Genomic DNA, 20,682 nt, shown 5'->3' on the forward strand with positions numbered 1-20,682 from the left:
ACTATTTAAGTTATTTAAGTCTGGGGTGGGGGCATTACAGCATGTAGTACATTTTCATCCAAACTGCCACAGTGCTTCTAAAATGCTAATACATATTAACATTCATATTCATTGCATACCCTCACCCCACCAGAAAATCCAGTACACATAGGCTTATTACGTGCTCACTTATGGTGGGTAATCTCTTGGGGATTTGCTCCATGCAGAGTGGATGTGAGAGAAAATAAAGGGGGAAAGGCTCTGGTTTAGTTGCTGGCATGTCATTTCTGGGTACAACCTGGAAGTGACAATGGGTAGCTCTAGGAATCACTGTGTTGCAGAACTACCCATTTTAACTTTACTCAAAAGTAATGTGCCAGTGACTAGGCTGAAGCCTTTCCCCCCTTATTTTTCTCTGCTGCCACTCAGAGTGAAGGTGGGCAATAGAGCAAATCCCCAGGAGATTGCCTGCAATGTCACCCCTCCACATCCACATCTCCCCAGCCCTCCTGCAGGTTGCCGTGCTTGCCAGATCCCTCAGGGATCAACCTGGGGGATGGGGGTGTCATGGGGGAGCACAACAGGAGCATTTACCTTGTGCCCATGCAGCGTATGCTCCTGAACACTTCCATGTTGCACCAGGAGCCAACTTAGTAAAATTTTCACCAAATTGGCCCCTGGTGCTACCCCATGCTTCTGCATAACACTGGCAATGATATCATTCCCTGTGCAATGCAGAAGTTATCTGGGTGTTCCTGACCTGTTCAAGTACCTTTCCTCTCCACTGGTCAGGTAAGTGGCAGTGGCGCCTGGAGGATGGGAGTGGGAGATCCCTGCCCCCACTGGAAGATACTCCTCACCAGGGGTATGGGGTCCCTAAACCCTAAGTAAGTATCAGTTAACATGGGTAAACCTAATATGTATTCAGTTCTATTCAGCAACTATCTCTTCAGTATATATATTCTATTTAATATTATTCTATTTAAATTCTATTCTATTTAAATTAATAGAAATCAGTAGCCCTTCAGCATAATGAGAAACTAGTATTTGGGCTCAAAAGGCACACAGTAATCTGATTTATGCTGTAAAAACATGCCATTTTTATAGTCAGACTGTGGCCTGTTGTTACACATTTAAAGAAAGTATAAGAAAATCACATACCACTTGTAATTCTTGTGCAGAAGAGTAATGAGAAACTGGACGTAGGTGGGGGAGAGATTTATATAAAGGACAATAGATTCAGGCTCTTATTTTGTTTCCCTGGTAAAATATTGGCTAGGTTTCAGTTGACACTTTTCTAAAGCACAAGGAGCTTCCCACATGAGCCAATGGCATGGTGTTTCAGGAAAATCTTCTATAGTTTGCTACAAACAGATGTTCTGCAGATCAATTACAAATGCATTCTAACAAATGCTACAAAATTTTGAGCAAATATTAAATATATTTAACCAAACCCTTTTCCTTTGAGGGAACTAAAGGCTATTCACAAGAACTCCATCATGAACCAGGCTCAGATCTATTTATATTTGAAGAACTTAATCAGTTGTGTACCTAGTTCTTGACTAAATATAATTGTGACAAATCAGAGCCTTCCCCCCCACACACACACTGGTAGACCCCACTCTGTCTACCCCTCCGTTTTCGCCTCTGGCCAGGCACCTGAAAGGGCTGTCTCCTGTCTCTGGGTAGTTGCTGTCACCACTGTCCCTATAGGGGGTCCTGGTTAGGTGGGACAGCCTCCTAACCTCCCTCCTCTGCTAGTGGGCCCAAGCATTTGGGGGACTATGTGGAACAGAAGATCTTTCTTCCTTCATAAATTCCAAAAATTATTTAACTTCTAGCTATACACAAGCAAAAATGCAGTGAATGGAAGGAATAATACAACATAAAAAGAAACCCCTACTCTATCTGCAGCTGCAGCCCTGGCTCTGCTCCTGTCTCCACTCAGCCCAGGCAGACGCTGGGCGAGATTGCACTGCTGGCCAGGCTGAGAGGAGCTGGGAGCACTCCCGAGGTTGTGGCTGCCCACACTCCCTCGGCAGCCACCTCCAAAGTGTGATGGTGGGACAGGTCCCAGCTCCTGGTACCTCTCAGCCCGGCAGGGCAAGGCAAATGCTGGGTGAGCTCATGCTTCTGGCTGGGTCCCATCCAGCGCTGCACATTGGAGGTGGCCATCGAGGGACTGCGGGAAGCTGCAGCCCTGGCAGTGCTCTCAGCTCCTTTCGGCTCAGCAGGGTGAGGCAGATGCTGGGTGAGCTCATGCTGCCAGCTGGGCCCTGTCCCACCGCTATACCTCGGAGGCGGCCGCCAAGGGAGCATGGGCAGCCATAGCTTTGGCAGTGCTCCTGGCTCCTCTCAGCCCAGCCAGCAGTATGATCTCACCCAGCATCTGCCTCGCCCTTCCTAGCTGAAGTGTGACTGTGAGGGGGTGTCAAGGGGCTCTGCCCATGCTCCAGCACCTGGGCACCTGAGCTAGGAGCCTTGCATCTGCCCGGAACTGCCTCAGGTTAGTAATGGCTTGGCCTGGCTGGAGCAGTGCGAGCTCACCTGGTGGCCACCTCACCCTGCTGGGCTGAGAGGAGTTAGGAATGCTGCCGGGACAATAGCTGCCTGTTCCAATTCATCCACATTAGAACCAAGCTCTAATGTATTAGATTGACTGCACTACAAACTTCAATTGATTTCAATGGGCTTTTACACGGAGAGCCAATCTGCAAGTCAGACAGGACGCCTACACTTCCCATCAAAACTTGAGGGAAACTGACACGTGTCCAACTTGTGTCAGGCGTCATTTGTAGCTTGGCTCTCAGTGGGAGGCAACTGCAAAAAGGATGGGGGTAGGCATAGCCCAAGCAATTGATGGGAAGAGGCATGCTGAAGAACTTAAATTCCCTTTGTGCCCTATAACAGAGAGGAGACAGGTCACCCAGGGATTGCCCACTATGAGTGGAGACCAGGAGGCAAGTTATGAAAATGGGTGCAAACATACCTGTATCCCCAGCTGATAAAGTTGCTTCTGATGTAAAAACATCGTTTTCTGTGATGCTGTTGCTTCCAAGTTGCACTAGAAGTGGTGTCTTTGGCAGGCCATACAGAGTATGTGCCTGCAAAGTGTACATGGAAAGTACAGAACCTACCACCTCCACCATCCCCACAGTTGCCACGTGGACATTTTTGGCTGATCAGACAATGGGGGGCAGGAGTTGTCACTGTTCAAAAATTAGGGCAGTAGTTCCCTAAATTACTTCAGAAGGCATCTTCACCCCTGAAAACTAGGCTTGTTTTTCCCATTCCTCCTCTTACCTCGTTCCTTCATTTGGCAATTAGTGGCAGCAGCTTCTCCCTTCACGTCCCCATTGCAGTTACTCCCAGAGAAGAGATTAATGCAGACTGATGGGGGCAATTGATTTGCTGTGTATGCCTTAAGAGTTTAAATATTTATTTTCTTCATTTAAACCCCAGTGTTCTCCCTAATGGGACCCTATGTTGCTGACAATATTCTCCCATAATCCATTGTATTATCACAATAACAATATAAAAGGTAAGCACCGAGTCATTATCAATCCATGGGGTGATGTCACATCACAACATTTTCTTGGCAGACTTTTTACAGGGTGGTTTGCCATTGCCTTCCCCAGTCATCTACACTTTACCCCCAAGATACTGGGTACTCATTTTACCAACCTCAGAAGGATGGAAGGCTGAGTCAACCTTGAGCTGGCTACCTGATCCCAGCTTCCGCCAGGATCAAACTCAGTTTGTGAGCAGAGCTTGGACTGCAATACTGCAGCTTACCACTCTGCGCCACAGTGCTCATAAGGTAGCTTTAAAGCATTGAGTTGGGTGGGAATAAAGGAGCTGTGGGGAAGCCCATTCTTGACTTTTGCCCAGAGCTCTAAAATCCCTAAATTCCCACCTGTCTAGTACGGGATCTGCCTGTCAGTGCTGGTATGGTGTGAAGTGTGCAATGCAGCGGTGGCACTTTCTGGCCTGCCTCTTTATCTGCTTCCTGATCAGTGGACCATTTTACCAAGCCAAGTGGCCCCCGCATGGTTGACAAATTTTTAACACGTGTGAATAGTATTTTTATTGAAACTATCAGACAACCTTTTAAGTCTGGGAGATCTCCAGGCTTCACTGAGAGATTGGCAACTAGGGATGTGCGTTTCGGCATTCCGAATGCCGAAAGAAAGCCGAAAGAAACGTCTTTGGGCTTATTTCGGGTTATCCGAAACGTTTCGGGGTTAGCCAAAATGTTTCGGGTAAGCCGAAACAAAACAAGCCGAAACGTTTCAGCTTGTTTCAGCTTTCTTTCGGCATTCGAGAATCGCCATTTTCTTTTTGCTAGGCGTTTGCCTTAGCAAGCGTCTAGCAAAATCCTGCTGGAAGCTAAGGCTTCCTGCAGGCTCTAAGAAGAGGGGAGGGGGGGAGAAGGAGTGAATCACTCACTCCTTCTGTCACCCCCCACCCCTCTTGCAAAGGAGGATAGGGAATCCTGTGCTTTGCCTTGCAAATGCAAGGTGCATTGCATTTGCTAGCATTGCACTTTGCATTTGCAAAGTAGTGGAAGCAGAGATTCCTGCCAAAATTAACAGTTAGGGGAGGGGGAGCAGGAGGAGGGTGACTCTTGGAGTGTGGGTGGGGAAAGGCAGGGGAGGGGGGACTTTAGGAGTCACCAATCCCACTGCTGCATTCTTATGCCAGCCAATAGATTTAAATCTTTGGCTGAGGCTGCAGCAGGGGATTTAAATTTGGAGCAAGACTGGTCTGGAACACTTCTGTTGCTGCTGCTGACCGAGAGAGGAGAAGAGAGACTGCACCTGGAGGACATCTGCCTGGAGGATCAACTGTGCTGGACATCCTGAGAGGACACCTGGTAGGCCTTTTTTAAATTTTTGTAAGTTTTTTGATGCTGCACTGTGCTGCTGTGGCCTGCCTATGCAAAAAGGTGTTTCAGTTAAGTCTTGGCATGGCCTGGGGGACAGGTTGGGCAGACAATGTTTGGGGGTGGGGGTGGGGTTCAGCATTGGTTGTTGTGCTTGCCTTCTTTAATGTTTAATTTCTCATGCTTGAGTGTGGAGTGGGCTTGATCTACTGTTTCACAGGAATTTAAAAGGAGTGTGCCAGCTTTGGGCCTACACAGGCCAGAAGCTCTGCTGGGTGTCTTTGGTGCCTGTCTTCTGGCTGGCTCTCATAGTTATGCTCCACAAATTGGGTTGGTGTGGGGTTGCTTAGCTGTGTTTGGTCCCCTGCTTCCAAGGCTTCCCACCAGGCTCTCAAACAAGTGTGCCAGCCTCTGGCCTACACACAGGCCTGATGCTCTGGCTTTGGGGCCTCTCTCTGCTAGCTGGCCTGGCTCTCACAGTTATGCTCCACAAACACATTGCTGACCGTTCGTGGACCTCTTCTGGACTGGACTGAACTTGGAGGACATCTGCCTCGAGACCTCTGCGTGTGGAGGATTAACTGTGCTGCTGGGCATCTGGAGAGGAGGACTGGTAGGGTTGTTAAAAAAATTGTTTTTTGAACTTATTGCTGCTGCTGTGGCAATCTGCTAGCATATGCTTTAGTTTGGTCTTTATGGCTTGGGCTAGGGGGGACATTTTATAGTTGGGCAAGAGGACATTGTTTGGGGGTTGGGGGGGTTCAGTATTGATTGCTGTGCTTGCTTGCTTTGATGTTTCCTTTGTTATGCTTGAGTGTGGGGTGGGCTTGATCTACTGTTTCACAGGAATTTAAAAGGAGTGTGCCAGCTTTGGGCCTGCACACAGGCCCGCTTTGCAGTGTGGATGTGTTGTGTTTTACCACTGGTTGGCCCTAGCCTTTCGGGGGGGGGGGTGCCTTGACTTGACTTGTAGATCGGGGCCTTGACTTTTGGGGGTTGTGTGTGCGGCGTGTGTTATTGACTCTGTTAACATTCCAACTTTCTTGACAGCATCGCAGAGGAGAGGAGGACCAGCTGCAAGACCGCCTGAACATCGCTGGACTGCAGGACTGGTGGTGGTGTGTGAGTCCAGGTTTATATTAGGGTGGGCTTAGGAGTGGGTTCTTGCTAGCTTGGGAGGGGGGAGGCTCATCTTCAGACCACCACATCCACACCCCACACCGACACACACCACAGAAACATTGTTCCCGCTAAATAGTGTCTTAGGTAGGTAGGCCAGTTGGTAGGTATTCAGTGGCTAATTGCCCTCAACTTAATCGTTAGGGAAACCAAGCCTAGTTTTTTTTAAAAAAACTAAATAGGGACTCAGCAGGAAAAGCATTAGTGAGTGAGCGTTAGGTTTGAATTCTATATATATATATATATATATATATATATATATATATATATATATATATATATATATATATATATATATATATATAAATTTGGAATAGCTGTCAATAGGCTTCCCATTAGTGCCCCCATAACTAGGGTTCCACTGCCCATCTCTGGCACCCATGGTGGTGCCAGACCGGCCCGGGCATACTAGTGTGTGAGTGTCTAAGGCTGTCTGTCACCTACTGGGGTTTAGGGCCAGCTCAATTCCGGAGGAATTCAGCTGTTTGGCAGGTTCAGGTTCCCCGACATAAATAGGGTCGCTTAAAAGGGCACTTGATTGTTCATCTCCAAGTCACAGAGCCACTAGAAGCACAGATTTAGAGCAGGTAAGTTAGGTCTCGAAAACAAAGTTGACCTTTGTTTTCCCAAGGTTTTCTGATTAGTTAGGGTAGATTTCGGGAGGGGAAAGCATGGCAGAGAGGAAAGAAGAGAGGGGCCCTGGGGGAAAGGCTAAGGAGAAATCTAGACGAGAGGAGGGAAGGGGGAGGGGGACTGCTGCGGCAGCCCCCCCCCATCTGAGTGGAGGAGGCCCTCCCCTGCGCTGCTGCCGTTCACCAGCCTGGCTTCTGGTGACAGAAAGAGAGTTCACAAGACTCTCTTTCCTGAGGCAGCTGCTGGAGGGCCACCCCCAACCCAGGTGTCTCAGGCAGGGGCTGGCACTGGGCAGGGGCCTGCTGCTGAGGCTCCTCCTCCTCCAGTGGTTGCGAGCCAGCTGCTGGAGGAGGGGCAGCATGTGGTGTCTCCTGGGATGGACGTGGGGCATGTGACTTTTCCATCCCTCACGATCACCCCAGGAACCCGGAGGATGTTGGAGGAACTGCCCATGAGACCCCCCCCTGGGGCAGTCCACCCCAGTTTCCTCTGAGGCCAGCAGCAGGCCTCTCGCGGCTGTGCAGGAGGGGAGGATGCAGGAGGAAGAGGCAGAGACTGTGGTGGAAGAGCCCACATCTCTGCCCCTTCAGCCTTATCCATCCCCACCTGCCCGGCCGAGAGTGGGACACAGTGTGTCTGGCCAGAGCACCTCACAGGAGGTGCTTCAGGGTGGTCCCGAAAGCGCTTCTCCTGGGAAGCGTGGAATGCCCTTTTCCTCCGAAATCTGGAAGCACTTCCAGAGAACGGAGGATCCATGAGCAGCCCAGTGCCTGTATTGTAGGCAGCACGTCAGCCGTGGCAGAGATGTGCGGCATCTCTCCACGTCTGGGATGAGGTACCATATGAAGAGGCACCACCAGGCGGTGCTTCTTCGGGAGGAGGGTTCAAGTGGCGCCGCACGGCCGCCAGGTAGCCAGAAGGAGGCAGGCTCCTCTAGTGCTCTCCCCCCAAGGGCACCTGCAGGGAAGGGATGCCAAGCCTCTCTCCCGGAGATGCTTGGTATGCAGGGCACTAGTGTGCCCAGAGAGGGGATCTGGAGGGCGAACCGGCGCCTCACGCGCCACATCATCAACATGGTAGCGGTGGATGGGAGACCGTTTTCCATAGTAGAAGACTTCGGCTTCTCAGGGCTGCTCCACAATTTCTTTCCCTGGTACGCCGTCCCTGCTCGCATGACGTTGAGCAGATCAGTGGTGCCCTCGTTTTACAGGGCTGACAGGGACCATGTGAAGGCACAGCTGTCTCGGGTTGCCGGGAGAACTGTGCACTTCACATCCGACATCTGGACCTGCCCAAGTGTGCAGCAAGCGTACCTCTCGCTTACTGCTCACTGGTGGGAACCTGAGGCGGTTGTGGGTGGGGGCCGGGGGGAGGTGCCTAGCACAGCTAGCCAGGGAAGGATGGGAGACCGCCAGGCCGGCTACTGCAAGGCCTTGCTTCATGCCGAGGTGCTCGACATGTCCCACACGGTGGAGAACATCGCTGCCACCTTAAGGAGACAGTTGGAAGAGTGGATAGGCCAGGGACCCACCACCGTGGGATGCATGGTGACGGACGGTGGCAAGAACATGAGGGCGGCAGCGTGTCTAGTGAGCTGAGAGTGTGTCTACTGTGTGGCTCACAAGCTTCACCTAGTGGTGAGAGACGCGCTGGGGTTGGGCTCCTCGAAGGAACCCTTTGATACCCGGACCCATGAACTCCAGTTACTGATCCAGAAATGTCGGAGGCTCACGGGTCACTTCTCGCGCAGCGTGAAGGCCACGCACGAACTGCACCAGACACAGGTCAGGACAGGTGTGCCAGAGCACGCTCTGATCACTGACGTTAGCACTCGCTGGAACTCCACCTGCGCCATGCTTGAGCGCTTGGTGGAGCAGCAGGCCGCACTCCACGCATGGCTCTCCGAGAGCCGCAGTGCGAGTCAGGTGGGTGAGTTCAGCCGGGAGGATTGGCTCACCGTCACCCAGACAGTGGAGGTCCTGAAGCCCTTCAAGGACTTCACTGTGGCGGTCTCGTCAGACACGGTGACCCTTGGTCTGGTCATTCCCCTGGTGCACACGCTCCAGAGGAATCTGGCCACCCTTGCAGACCGGGTTGCGCCCCGTGCTGATATTTCGCGTTTTCTGCGCGACGACGCGCGACGTTTCGCAAAGCGGGGGGCCGTCTGGAATCGGCCCTTGTTCCAGCGGTGAGCGCATTAGTGAGAAGGCTGCAGCAGGGCATAGCTGCCAGGCTAACTCCTCTCACTAAGGAAGAGTCATACATGTTGGCGACCATGTGTGACCCGTGCATAAAGGGCACTCGCCGAGCGGGACGGGAACCTCACCCAAGCCAGAGACGGGCTCTGCTCTTGGGTGAGGCGCAGGCAGGCCAAGAGGGGACGCCTGTCGACAGGGGGGATGCAAGAGGGGCCCTGCCGTGCGGGTCCCTCTGACGCCCCCTCTGTGCAGGCCCCCCCCACGGCCACCACCGGAGTACCGATGGAGATGGAGCTGCTCCGGTGGGCCCTCATCCCCTCTGGGGTCATGAGGACCGTGCGAGAGGATCCGGCGGAGGCAATGGTCAGGGACTACCTCGCGGAGCCCTGCGAGTTGCTCTCCACCGATCCACTCAGCTACTGGGCCAGGAAGGAGTCGGTCTGGCCGGACCTCTCCCTCAAGGCGCAGGAAGGTCAACTCTCGCCTCTTCTATTTCTCAGGACTGGACTTCCAGAGTGACTGAGGTGAGCCCAACTTGTGGCCTGCATCCTCTGCGCGTCCAATCCTTTGGGATCGCGCTCTCCCCTGCATAAAACCCTGTAGACGCAGTTAAAACCGGCCAGTAGAGGGAGGGTGGTTAGGAACCAGTGGCAAAGGGAATCCCCCCAGCAATTTGAACCCCCCCCCAAGGGAATTAAAAACCTCTCCCAGCACTGAGACAGACCCTGTGGGACCAAATTTATTCAGAAAAATAATGCCCCAGAAACATTGCCACTGGAGGGAGAAATAGGTTAGATAGGGATTGCTTAGGTGGGGATTAGGGAATGGGAAAAAATCAGATGTTTTTCACTGTTTTTCACTGTTGAAATATTTGTAAAAAAAAAAAAACAACCAAAAAAAATGTTGTGGTTATGTTTTTTCAAAGTTGATAAAATGTTCATGTTTAAAAAAAAAACCAAAAAAATGTTGTTTTTATGTTTTTTCAAAGTTGATGGACTGTTCATGTTTAAAAAAAAAAACCCAAAAAATAATTGTTAATGTTAATGTTTGGTTTGCTGGGGCGGGGGATGCGGGAAGAGTTGTGGATGGGCACCAGCCAATGATGATCTCTCGCAGATGTTTCCAGGTAAATGCTGAGGCTGGTGTGGGGGTGGGGGGAAACCTCTGCAACACTGCTCCAGAAATACCAGTGTCCAGTGCCTTGGCAGTGCCCAGTCCAGCTTTTTGTGCCTGAACTGAAAGCATAGCCGCAGGAAATGACATAGGTTCTGCTGGACCCTGTTGCAGTGGTTTCCCCCCATCAAGTTGGGTTATGGAGGGAGAGTTGTATGAAGCTGGTAGTTATGATAATCTTGTCTAGTGTGGGCTTCTTTTTCCATGCCCAGTTGTGCCCTCCTACTATGTAACCTGAATATGTTCTAAAATTTAGAGTTTGTCCTTTTCAAAAAAAAAATTTTTTTTAAGATTCTCTGATGTGTGGTTAATTGTGTAGTGCTTTTGAGTGGGGGACAATTAGTGTGATATGTTGTGATTTGTTGACCTATTGTAATTTGAAAGTGATAAAATAAAGTTTTTTTAAACTTGAATCATTGTGTGTGTGTTCCCTTCTTTGATGTGAGGTTGGTTCCCATCATTGGGAACAATGGGGCAGGCTGGCCAGCCTTCTCTGTAGGTGGAGGGTGTCAGAGGGTGGTTGTCTGTGTGCCAGGTCAGGTGCTCTTTCCCAGGGACAAGTTGGCACTCAGGACAGGAGTGTTCCCATTGTGGCACCCCTGGGCTATGCGGATTTGCCCTGGGAACGAGAGTTAGGAACTTCCCAAAGGGGGAGGGCTGGCCAGCCTGTTCCTGGGGTTATGGGTGTGGGGGAGCTGGGGGTGGATTTGGGTCTGTGAGGGGCTACTGGGGGGATTTGGGTCTTTGTTTGGCAGATGGGGGGTGGAATTGGGTTTGTATGGGGCTGTAAGGAGTGGACTTTGGGGGATGAGAGCACCTACTTGGGGACTTTATTCTCTGGTAGCCCTTTGTTCCCAATTAGGCCCTGGCTAATGTCTTGGTGAGGGCTTCCATGCCTCTGTCAGTTGCTGGCCCTCCTTTGCCATCTTTATCAGAAATTGGCCTAGGGCTGCCAAACTCCAGATAGGGCCTGGAGTTCAGGTTACAGAGAGTGGTTCCCTGGAGAAAATGGCAGCTTCCAAGGGCAAACTCTTTAGAGGGCAAAAGTTGCCCATGGATTCTAGGGGAAATCCCTACTCAGATTTCCCTTTCCACAAGTCCCACCCCCAAATTGCCAGGAACTTCCAAGGCCAGAGTTTGCAACCCTACAGAGATCCCATTTCCACACTCATAGCCTTGGCACAGTAGGTGTAGCCCCCATGGAACATTTTCAGGTTCCTGATTCCAAGTTCAATGATGCCAATGTAAGACAATCCAGACCATCATCAAAAATGGGTTTTAAACAGCAGTGGCATTGGGCTGTATTTTACTCGTTCACTTGTCTAGTTGTACCCAAACATTTTGCTTATGTTTTTAAAATCAAAGAATTTTAAGTGTGGCACTAAAGACTTTTTTAAATGGTTTTTAAAATATATTTTTATTTTGTAGTAATTAATGTGGCATTGCTCAAGGCCTTTTGGCCAAATGAGCAGTTTCATTAAAGTAAAAGTTGGACAAAGCTGACAGGAAGAAAATGCATTCAAACTGTGGTGTAGGAAAGTTTTATTTTACATATAACATGGACTCCCAAAAAGACATGTAAGTGTCTTCTAGACCAAATCAAGCCTGAATTCTCCCTTGAAGATAAAATGATTGTGCTTTGGACACATCATGAGAAGACAAGACTCACTAGAAAAGACAATAATGCTAGGAAAAATTGAAGGCAGTAGGGAAAAGAAGAAGACCCTAAAGGTGGTGGATTGACTTCAGTTTGCAATACATGAACAAGGTTGTTGGGATATTTTGGAGCTCATTAATTCTTAAGTTCACCATAAGTGATTTGAATGCATAAAACATACACACATACACATAAAATATATATCTTAGTGCATATATAACCCCCCCTTTATTAGTTTATCTTATGCCCTGGTTTTCTCCCCCCTGGAAACCTATAGTGGTTTACACACTATTGTTCTCCCTTGCTTTGTTTTAACATCATCATAACAAACAGGATAACAATAGACAGCTGCTCCATGCCCCACATTGGGAGTGACTTCAGCTGCCGATGACCTTCTTAGTAGTTGAAGGGGGTGGAGGGGAGGGGAGGGAGACAACACACTCCAGCCTACTCTATCTGGGGCCTAGGTAACAAAATGGAAAATGGCGGCAGCAGGAGCTCTTGCCCACTCCACATAGGGCAAGGGCCACCCATTGCTTGGCCTTGGCAAGGAGCCAGTGGTGGGGCAGCACTGATTCTGGGGCCCCGTCCTGCACATTTGTCCAGGGCCCCAGGATCAATAAGACTGCCTCTGAAAAAAACAACTCTATGCGTTACATTGGCTGAGCCAAGAACATCCATCAAGCCTCCAAGGCACAGGATCAGAGTTTCCCAGATTCTAGTCCAACACTCTAGCCATTGCACTACACTGGATATCTTAAAATTGGTTATACCCCCACACCACCAACTTAACCATTCTTCTCCAAAAGACACACAACTTGGCTGTGGCTCAAAAATGAGTATGATGCATGGGCCAGTCACTGCAAACTGGTTCTAAGGATCAGGCCGGGGGTGGGGGGGCATTGTTCCAATGCTACCCTGGCTTTGGAAGGGTACAGCAAAATAGATGAAATAATCTAGGTTCAGTGCCTCCCTCCTTCTCTGTCTCTCTCTCTCTATAATGTGTGTGAAAACATTGTTAACATTACTACACCATCACTGAAGCCTAGAGGATACTTAGGGTCTGTTCATACATGCATGATCATTTCATGGCACTGCACTGGCATGATGATGTCTCTTCTTGGAAGTGATGTCATCATCACACAAGGCTGGGGAGCACACATACTTCACAGCAGGCTGATTTGGGCCACAAATGATCCTGCTTCGGCCTGTTTAGGGCCCAAATCAGCCCGCTGCAAAGCACAGGAATACTCTCAGGGCAGCCAGATGACATCAGTGGCATTACTGCAGCAGCCCCAGGAGCATACCCCGAAGGCTCATTCCCTGACTTTCCCCCTTCCAGCCAGGTAAGCAGTGACAGGGTGCGAAAGGTGGGAGTGGGGGATCCCCCACCAGGGGAAATGGATCCCTAATTGTGTCTGAGGATCAGTAGAATTCAAAGTGTGAATGGTTCATTAATTCCATAGTGCTTCAGTCTTTGAGGGACTGACATGCATGTGATAGTGAACTCCAGATTTCTTGATTGTTAAGGAATGCATGAGGTGGGGGGCAGGAATAGAGGTGGGAGAAGGGCCCCAGAGGGTAGGGGTGGCATTTTGCATGCAAAATGCCACCCCTGGCAAGACAAGCCTCCCCCAGCTGTAAGTAGTAGAAAAAAGAGCACCTACTTGGGGAGGCCATGAAATGCCCCCCCAAGTGGGAGCAGGCTGAGCCTTGGTGGGGGGTGGGAGTAGAGGTGGGAGAAGGGTCCCAGAGGGTTGGGGGCATTTTGTTGCAGTGGTTTCCCCCCATTAAGTTTGGTTGTGGAGGGAGGGTTGTGTGAAGCTGGTAATTATGATAATCTTGTCTAGTGTGGGCTTCTTTTTCCATGCCCTGTTGTGCCCTCCTACTATGTAACCTGAATATGTTCAAAAATTTAGAGTTTGTCCTTTTCAAAAAAAAAAATTTAAGATTCTCTGATGTGTAGTTAATTGTGTTGTCCTTTTGTGTGGGCGACAGTTATTGTGATTTGATGCGATTTGTTGACCTATATTGTACTTTGAAAGTGATAAAATAATTTTTTTTCAAACTTGAATCATTGTGTGTCTGTGTTCCCTTCTTTGATGTGAGGTTGGTTCCCAGCATTGGGAACAATGGGGCAGGCTAGGCAGCCTTCTCTGTAGGTGGGGGGTGGTGGTCAGGGGGTGGTTGTGTGTCAGGTGCTCTTTCCCAGGGATAAGTTGGCACTAAGGAGTGTGCCCACCATTGTGGCACCCCTGGGCTGTGCGGAATTGCCCTGGGAAAGAGAGTTTAGGAGTTCCCAAAGGGGGAGGGCTGGCCAGCCTGTTCCTGGGGTTATGGTGGGTGTGGGGCAGCTGGGGGTGGATTTGGGTCTGCGAGGGGCTAATGTGGGGATTTGGGTCTGTGTTTGGCAGATGGGAGGAATTGGGTTTGTATGGGGCAGTAGGGGGTGGACTTTGGGGGCTGAGAGCACCTACTTGGGGAGGCCATGAAATGCCCCCCCCCAAGGGAGAGCAGGCTGAGCCTTGGTGGGGGGTGGGAGGAAGGGTGGTAGAAGGGCCCCAGAGGGTTGGGGGCATTTTTCATGCAAAATGCCACCCCTGGCAAGACAAGCCTCCCCCAGCTGTCATTGTTAGAGAAAAGAGCACCTACTTGGGGAGGCCATGAAATGCCCCCCCCCAAGTGGGAGCAGGCTGAGACTTGGTGGGGGGTGGGAGGAAGGGTGGGAGAAGGGCCCCAGAGGGTTGGGGGGCATTTTGCATGCAAAATGCCACCCCTGGCAAAGGAAGCCTGCCTCTTCATTTCCCCCCCATAGGAAATAATGAAGAAGAAGATGAGCAGCAGCCGTCTAACAATATGCTGCTGCTCAGTGCTTCTTAATGAAAGGATAGGGGGATCTGGTTTGGGGGGCCATAACATGGCCCCCCAAAGTCCAATCGGTCTGAAACTTGGGGGGTTGTTAGAGAGGGGTTAGAGGAAGATCCCCACCAATTTTGGCTTGATTTGGTGGGAAAATGCCTCCCCCAGGCGTCCGGGAAGACGGAGGCATTTTCCCATTGAAAAAGCCGAAAGCCGAAAGCTGAAAGCCGAAACAAAGCCGAAACAAAGCCGAAAGCCGAAATGGCTAGCCGTTTCGGCTTTCGGCTTTATCCGAAAGAGATTCTTGTTTCAGGTTTCCCGAAACAAGAATAACGAAACAGGGTGCCTTTGCACACCCCTATTGGCAACTCTAAGTACTTCCTAAAATTGCTTTATTCCCTCAGAGCAAGGAGGTGTATCAATATGACCAATGGCTGAAATATTTACGATTGTGCCATATGTACTTAGTATGCCATACTATTTAGGATTAATCAACTACATCCTCTCCCTACAGAGCATCTCAGTGACAACAACGGAACAATGGAAGACAGTGACAACAATGAACAGACTAGACAAAAACAGCCTGATACAACATGCCCAGCAACATGTACTTGACTCACAGAAGACCTCCAAAGTCTCAGGCAGAGGTTATTTCCTAGTCCTCCTGCCCACTGCAGCAGGAGATCCCAGAGACTAACCCTAGGCATGAAAATCATATGCTCTAGAAGTGAGCTGTAAGCTACAAAGAAGCAAATTTAGCTTGTATGTTATTGGAACAAGCTACTAAGGAAGTAATGATCTTTTTTCTCCTTATAAGACTTTATGAAAAAAACAGAGCAGGCTTCTGCTAGGGTTTCCAGGTCCCTATGGGGAGAGGGGAGGGAATCTGGCATTTACCTTATATCACTTGTGTGGTCATTCTTCGCATCTGTGCACACCAGGGCTTGAGCGATGATGTCACTTCCAGAAGTGACGTCATCACACTGGCTGCAAGAGCTCTCCCATGCTCTGCAAGGGGCTAAATTGGCCCCAAATGAAGCTTGGGAACACTTCCACAACTGGCACAATGACATCACTTCCGAAATTGACTTCACCACACCCCCTGGTACTGCACACACTGCATGTTTTCCTAGGGTGCCTGCTGGTGGTGGCAACCTCGGGGGGCTCATCGCCTCCCACCAATCACTGGCAGATCAGTGGGTGAGGGGGCAAATCACCAGGAGTTTGCTTGCCACCAGCAGGCACCTGGGGACTCAAGCTTCTGCTGGGAATTTTTTAGATGAAGAATGTTCAAAAATGGGAGTGATTAATAGTTGCCAACTGCTTTCCAACCCTATGATTGTAGTACGTCCCATGTTCAAGTCCCAGCATCTCCAGTTAAAAGAACCAGGGCATTGGTGATGTGAAAAACTTCTACCTGAGACCCTAGAGAGCTGCTGTCAGTCTGAGTAGACAAAACTGTCCTTGATGGACCAATAGTCTGATTCAGTATAAGTGTGCACATAGTCCATCTTTTACAAAATCTTCTCTCAAGTAGACTGTAGCTGTTGACAGTTATACCTACCATAGTCACATGAGAAATGTTATACTGAACTCCATTACATCTGATTAATTCCTGTAATTGGAGCAGCTGAGGAAAAAAGCTCAGTGCACAGGCAAGTTCTCACAAACTTTTCCTCAAGCATTTGTAGGTATGTGTGTGGGAAAAATGGCTCCAGGCTGTTCATGTATAGAGAAATGTGCTATATGAAATGGCCCTGTGATTTTGAGTGTGTTGAATATCCTATAGCTTTCATTTTAAGTCACTTGGAATATAATGTGCAGCCACATTCAAATAAACCCTGAGGCAATGGGGCAGATTGTTGTTGTTTTTTTCTTTGCCTTATAAGATAAATAACTATGAAAGGAATCTTTCATTCATGTTAGCAGGCAGTTACGGAAAAAAGATACTTCTCAATTCTGTTTTGACAAGAACTTCTTCGAAAGGTTCATATTAAAAAGAAAAACCCAACTGCTGTGAACTCAGTTTATTTGTGTGAGCCATTTCAATTTGTTCACTGAAAGAACTAGATGAAAAGTTTCTTTTGTGTTTTCAACAGGATGGCTTTAGTGGTAGGGCTGGTTCCTCAAAGTCATATGTCCAGAACAGTGCCAAGATGCAGACTAAAACCTCTTTTGATTATTGCAAGTAGAGTTCCATTCACATATACGTGATTCTTCACAAGCAAGAATATATATATTGAAAATCAGATGTACAGGCCTGGAGACTTACACTGTATATTAACAGGCTCAGATTTCAGTTCTGAAAAACTTGTAATTAATTTCAAAAACCAAATATTAAACTACAAATTCTTATTCTATAATACTTCAGCTATGTGGACTTCCAGACTTATTTAAATATTCTCTTTTATGGACACTTAGGGTTTTTTTTAAAAAAAATGAGAATTGAAGAAAAACTACACACTTCAGATGTGTATATGAATATTGTTAAAACTAAAAAAAAATCTAAAAATGTTTCTGAATCCACAACTTTTGAATATAGAAAACATAAAATTCACATTATTGATGGTTTGGGGGTATCAAAGGAAGTCATTTGATCTAAAAAAACATACATTTAAGCTTTTATTTCAGTAAACATTTAGTAACATTCACATCTGCATGAATCTGCTGGGAAAAAATGCATGACTCGGAAGCTAAGTTCATGTTTCTCTAAATAGGTCAGTCAACTTTGCAATTTCACATGCTCTAAGACAACCATTATACCATTTGATGCCCAGGGACACATCAATAACATGCTGTTTCAATGTTTGTTTTGAAAGATAAATAGATTTGTTACAGTTCATTCCCTACGCTTTGGAGTAACTGACAGCTACAAATCTGGCCTAGATAATACTTGGGAGGATCTTTGTAATACTTCCAACTGTTCTTTCCATTAAAATCCTTCAAAGGACACTTTTGATTTTTAATGTATGAGCCAGAGGTGAAGGTTAACAAGCTTTTTACTTTTTTTCTGATAATGACTTGTATTGTTGTATAAATTTAAAGGGAATATGGTAATGCCTACTAACAGAATGAAGAGAGATCAGAATTTTGAACTTGATGTTTAAAATATAAGATGCTAAGTAGGCATTTTAGGCACATACTGGATTAGTAAAAAAGAATAGATCCTAACTTTATGAATGTTGCTTAAATTACATACAGATGGATCCATTCCAGATGTTCATGTACTACAAGGTATTGTACTTAGCAGTACTGCTCACTGTGCTGCAGACATCATATGTGAATATGCAAAGCATTTCCATCAAAAAAAGAATGAGAACAGCCACACATTTATAATTTCAGGACTAGAGCAGCGGAGATTTTATGGCATGAGATGGACAGGCATGCATACACAATTTCATGAAGTTGCTGCCTCATTCATTTTGATTCTCTTAGGTAGTCAGCAGTGTGAACCCCCAAAAGATTTGGGTTTCCTGCTTCTGGTTTACCTAGAGCAGAAAAAAAAATCGGGGTAAACTGAATCATCAGTATTTAAGCTGATTCAGTATTATTAGGGAAGATTCAACCATTGCTTCCAATGGGAAATGCTGCTGGGTCTCAACAGCTGGAGGAGCAGGAGCCTCAGCAGCAGGCCCCTACCCAGTGCCAGCTTCTGCCTCAAGCACCTGGGTTGGGGGTGGGCATGCAGCACCTACCTCAGCAAAGAGAGACTTCCAAACCTTCTTGCTCACCACCATAAGCCAGGCTGGTGAACGTCTGTGTGGAGGTCCTCCTCCTCCACTCAGGTTGGGGGAGAGCCACAGCATCTCCCCTCCCACCCTCTGCCCATATTCTCTTTTCCCTCACCTTCCCCCCCACAACCCATCTCTAATCTCCTGTCACTCATGTTTCTTCTCATTATCTACTAACCTTATTAAGCAGGCCCACTGACTGAAGCACCTATCCACAAATGGAGTTTAGTCTTAAGAACTAACTTCCTGTCTTCTCTGAAAACTTGCTCTTTGTGGCTCTGTTCCTGGAGATGGAGACAGAAATGTCTTTTCAAGGCCCTATTTAGTTTTGTAGCACTACACTAGCAAACAGCTGAATTCCTCTTCAGGAATCAAGCTGGGCCTGAACCCAAAGACAGAGGGAAGCCTATAACAGGAAGCCTTCTTCTAAATATGCCAGCTCTGGTTCCAAGGGAGCTAGAGATGACAAGAATACCCTAGTTAAATGCATAAATGGGCAGTCTATTTATCAACACAACTTGAGAACCTGAACTCTTGCTAATCCCTACACAAGCCTATTAATCAGGAAAAAGAGGCCTTAGGTCCCTAAGTAACAATACAATTCAGAGGGCAAAAGTATAAAGAGACCTACAACTAAAAAAAAACTTTTAAAAGCCTTTTTTTTAGAACACTCTCAGAAACCACCCCAAATATGCAATGCAACCCCGCCCCCTCCAGTCAATAGCACCCAGAAAAGCAATTCAGTAAACAGGAAGCAAATGAATCAGTGGACCCCCCAAAAGCAAAACTGCACCAAAGAAGTCCACACACAGCAAAGGCAATACCAAAATCAGCACAGCAGAAGAAAAAATGTGTGTCTCCCTCCCAGTTGCTCAGCAAAGCTGAGTTTAAATGCAGCAATAGAGAATCAAGGCACAGAACAAGGCCAAAATTCACTCCCCCCACCCTCTCCAGCCCACACATAGCAAAGGCAACACCAAAATCAGCACAGCAGCAGAAAAAAAATGTGTGTCTTCCTCCCAGTTGCTCAGCAAAGCTGGTTTAAACACAGCAACAGAGAATCAAGGCACACCCCCCTGGAGCAGAGCTCCACAGAACAAGGCCAAAATCCACACACACCCCTCCAGCCCACACACAGCAATGATTAAACAGAAGCACTAATTAAGAAGCAATAAGAAGCAATATCCAAACGGAAGATTTAAAAACTACTCACAATTTTCACTTCCCTCAAGCCACCGAGACTAGAGAGTCAACCACCACCCCTCCCCCCAAATAGTCTAGTGACTCTCAAACAAGTTGCAGACAGTCCAGTCCAGGTCCACCAGGGTAGCCCAGAAAGGTCCAGTTGGTCCAGCAGCAGCAGCAGCACAGCCAGCCCAGAGAGAGGCAAACACATTGCTTAAGCAGGGCAAGCTTGCCAATTTATGGTTTAAGCTGGACAAGCCCCCAATTCAAACCATCCAGTCACTGCAGCAGCATTGGAAATTTTTTTTTTAAAAAAAATACTGTCCTCTCAGAGAATCACCCAATCGGGAAAGGAAGAGCTGCTTGCTGCTGCAGCGACTGGCTCTTTATCTCAGCCAATCTCCCTTCCTTGATGTCACTCCCTCTCCCCCTCCCTCTCCTGCCTCTCTCACTCCCCTCCTCCCCTCCCCTCCCCTCCCGCAAAAGCCACAAGAAGGGAAGAGTTCTTTGAAGCTTTTTTCCTCTTGCCGCGGCAAGGGGGAAAGGCTTCACAGAGCTTCCCAAAGCAACCCAAAGCGATTCGGAAAGCTCTGCTTCGGGTTTACGGAATTGGCCCAGCTCTGCTGAGGCCGATTTGGGAACCACAGATCAACCCGCAGAAACCCAAAGCACACATCCCTAGTCGGAACCATCTAGTAACAAGTTATATATGTAGACAGAAGACAGCTTTTTCTGTTGATGGATGGCCGGCCAGACATGGCCCCGGACAATCTGGCCAGAGCTCTGGAGGCTGTGCTGGCATGGTTGAAACAGAGCAGGCTGAAACTGAACCCGGTGAAGACGGAGGTCCTGCAGCTGGGACGGAGGCTGCCAGATGTTGGGATCCAAATAGTAAAGAGGCAATTATGGGTATGGCTAGCAAAAAAAGACAAAGTCCCCATAATACAGATTAACACAAAAATAACAATTGACAAATAGAATATACAGCAGTAAACGCTGACTAATTTAAATCGCCCCTAAGTTCGGGCAATAAACATATGAATACACAAATTAGCAAACAGAACGAAATGTATTGGAGCTAGAACATCCTAGCTCAGTCATACAAACATATGTACACTAATTACAATTTGCAACAAAAGTTGTCAATTAGCAGATATCCAAGTGTAAAGTCTTTGCAAAAATATATGAACGGCTTAGCTCAAG

The 20,682-nt window shown here is 48.0% G+C and overlaps 1 protein-coding gene across 6 annotated transcripts in view; it reads right to left on the reverse strand.

The window, feature by feature from the left end:
* LOC129334764 (uncharacterized) overlaps positions 1–19,670 on the reverse strand; it is a 152,085-nt gene extending 132,415 nt beyond the window's left edge. For 5 of the 6 annotated variants that reach the window (XM_054987061.1, XM_054987067.1, XM_054987068.1 and 2 more), the window contains exon 1: positions 19,508–19,670. The gene's annotated coding sequence lies outside the window, so the exon portion shown is untranslated. Of the gene's footprint in view, positions 1–18,258; positions 18,295–19,507 lie in introns of those variants that run through there. The other variant, XM_054987069.1, reaches the window with a different exon arrangement.
* Between the last annotated feature and the right edge of the window lie 1,012 nt (positions 19,671–20,682).

This window comes from Eublepharis macularius, chromosome 8 (genome assembly GCF_028583425.1).
Source record: "Eublepharis macularius isolate TG4126 chromosome 8, MPM_Emac_v1.0, whole genome shotgun sequence".
Classification (NCBI taxonomy): Eukaryota; Metazoa; Chordata; class Lepidosauria; order Squamata; family Eublepharidae; genus Eublepharis; species Eublepharis macularius.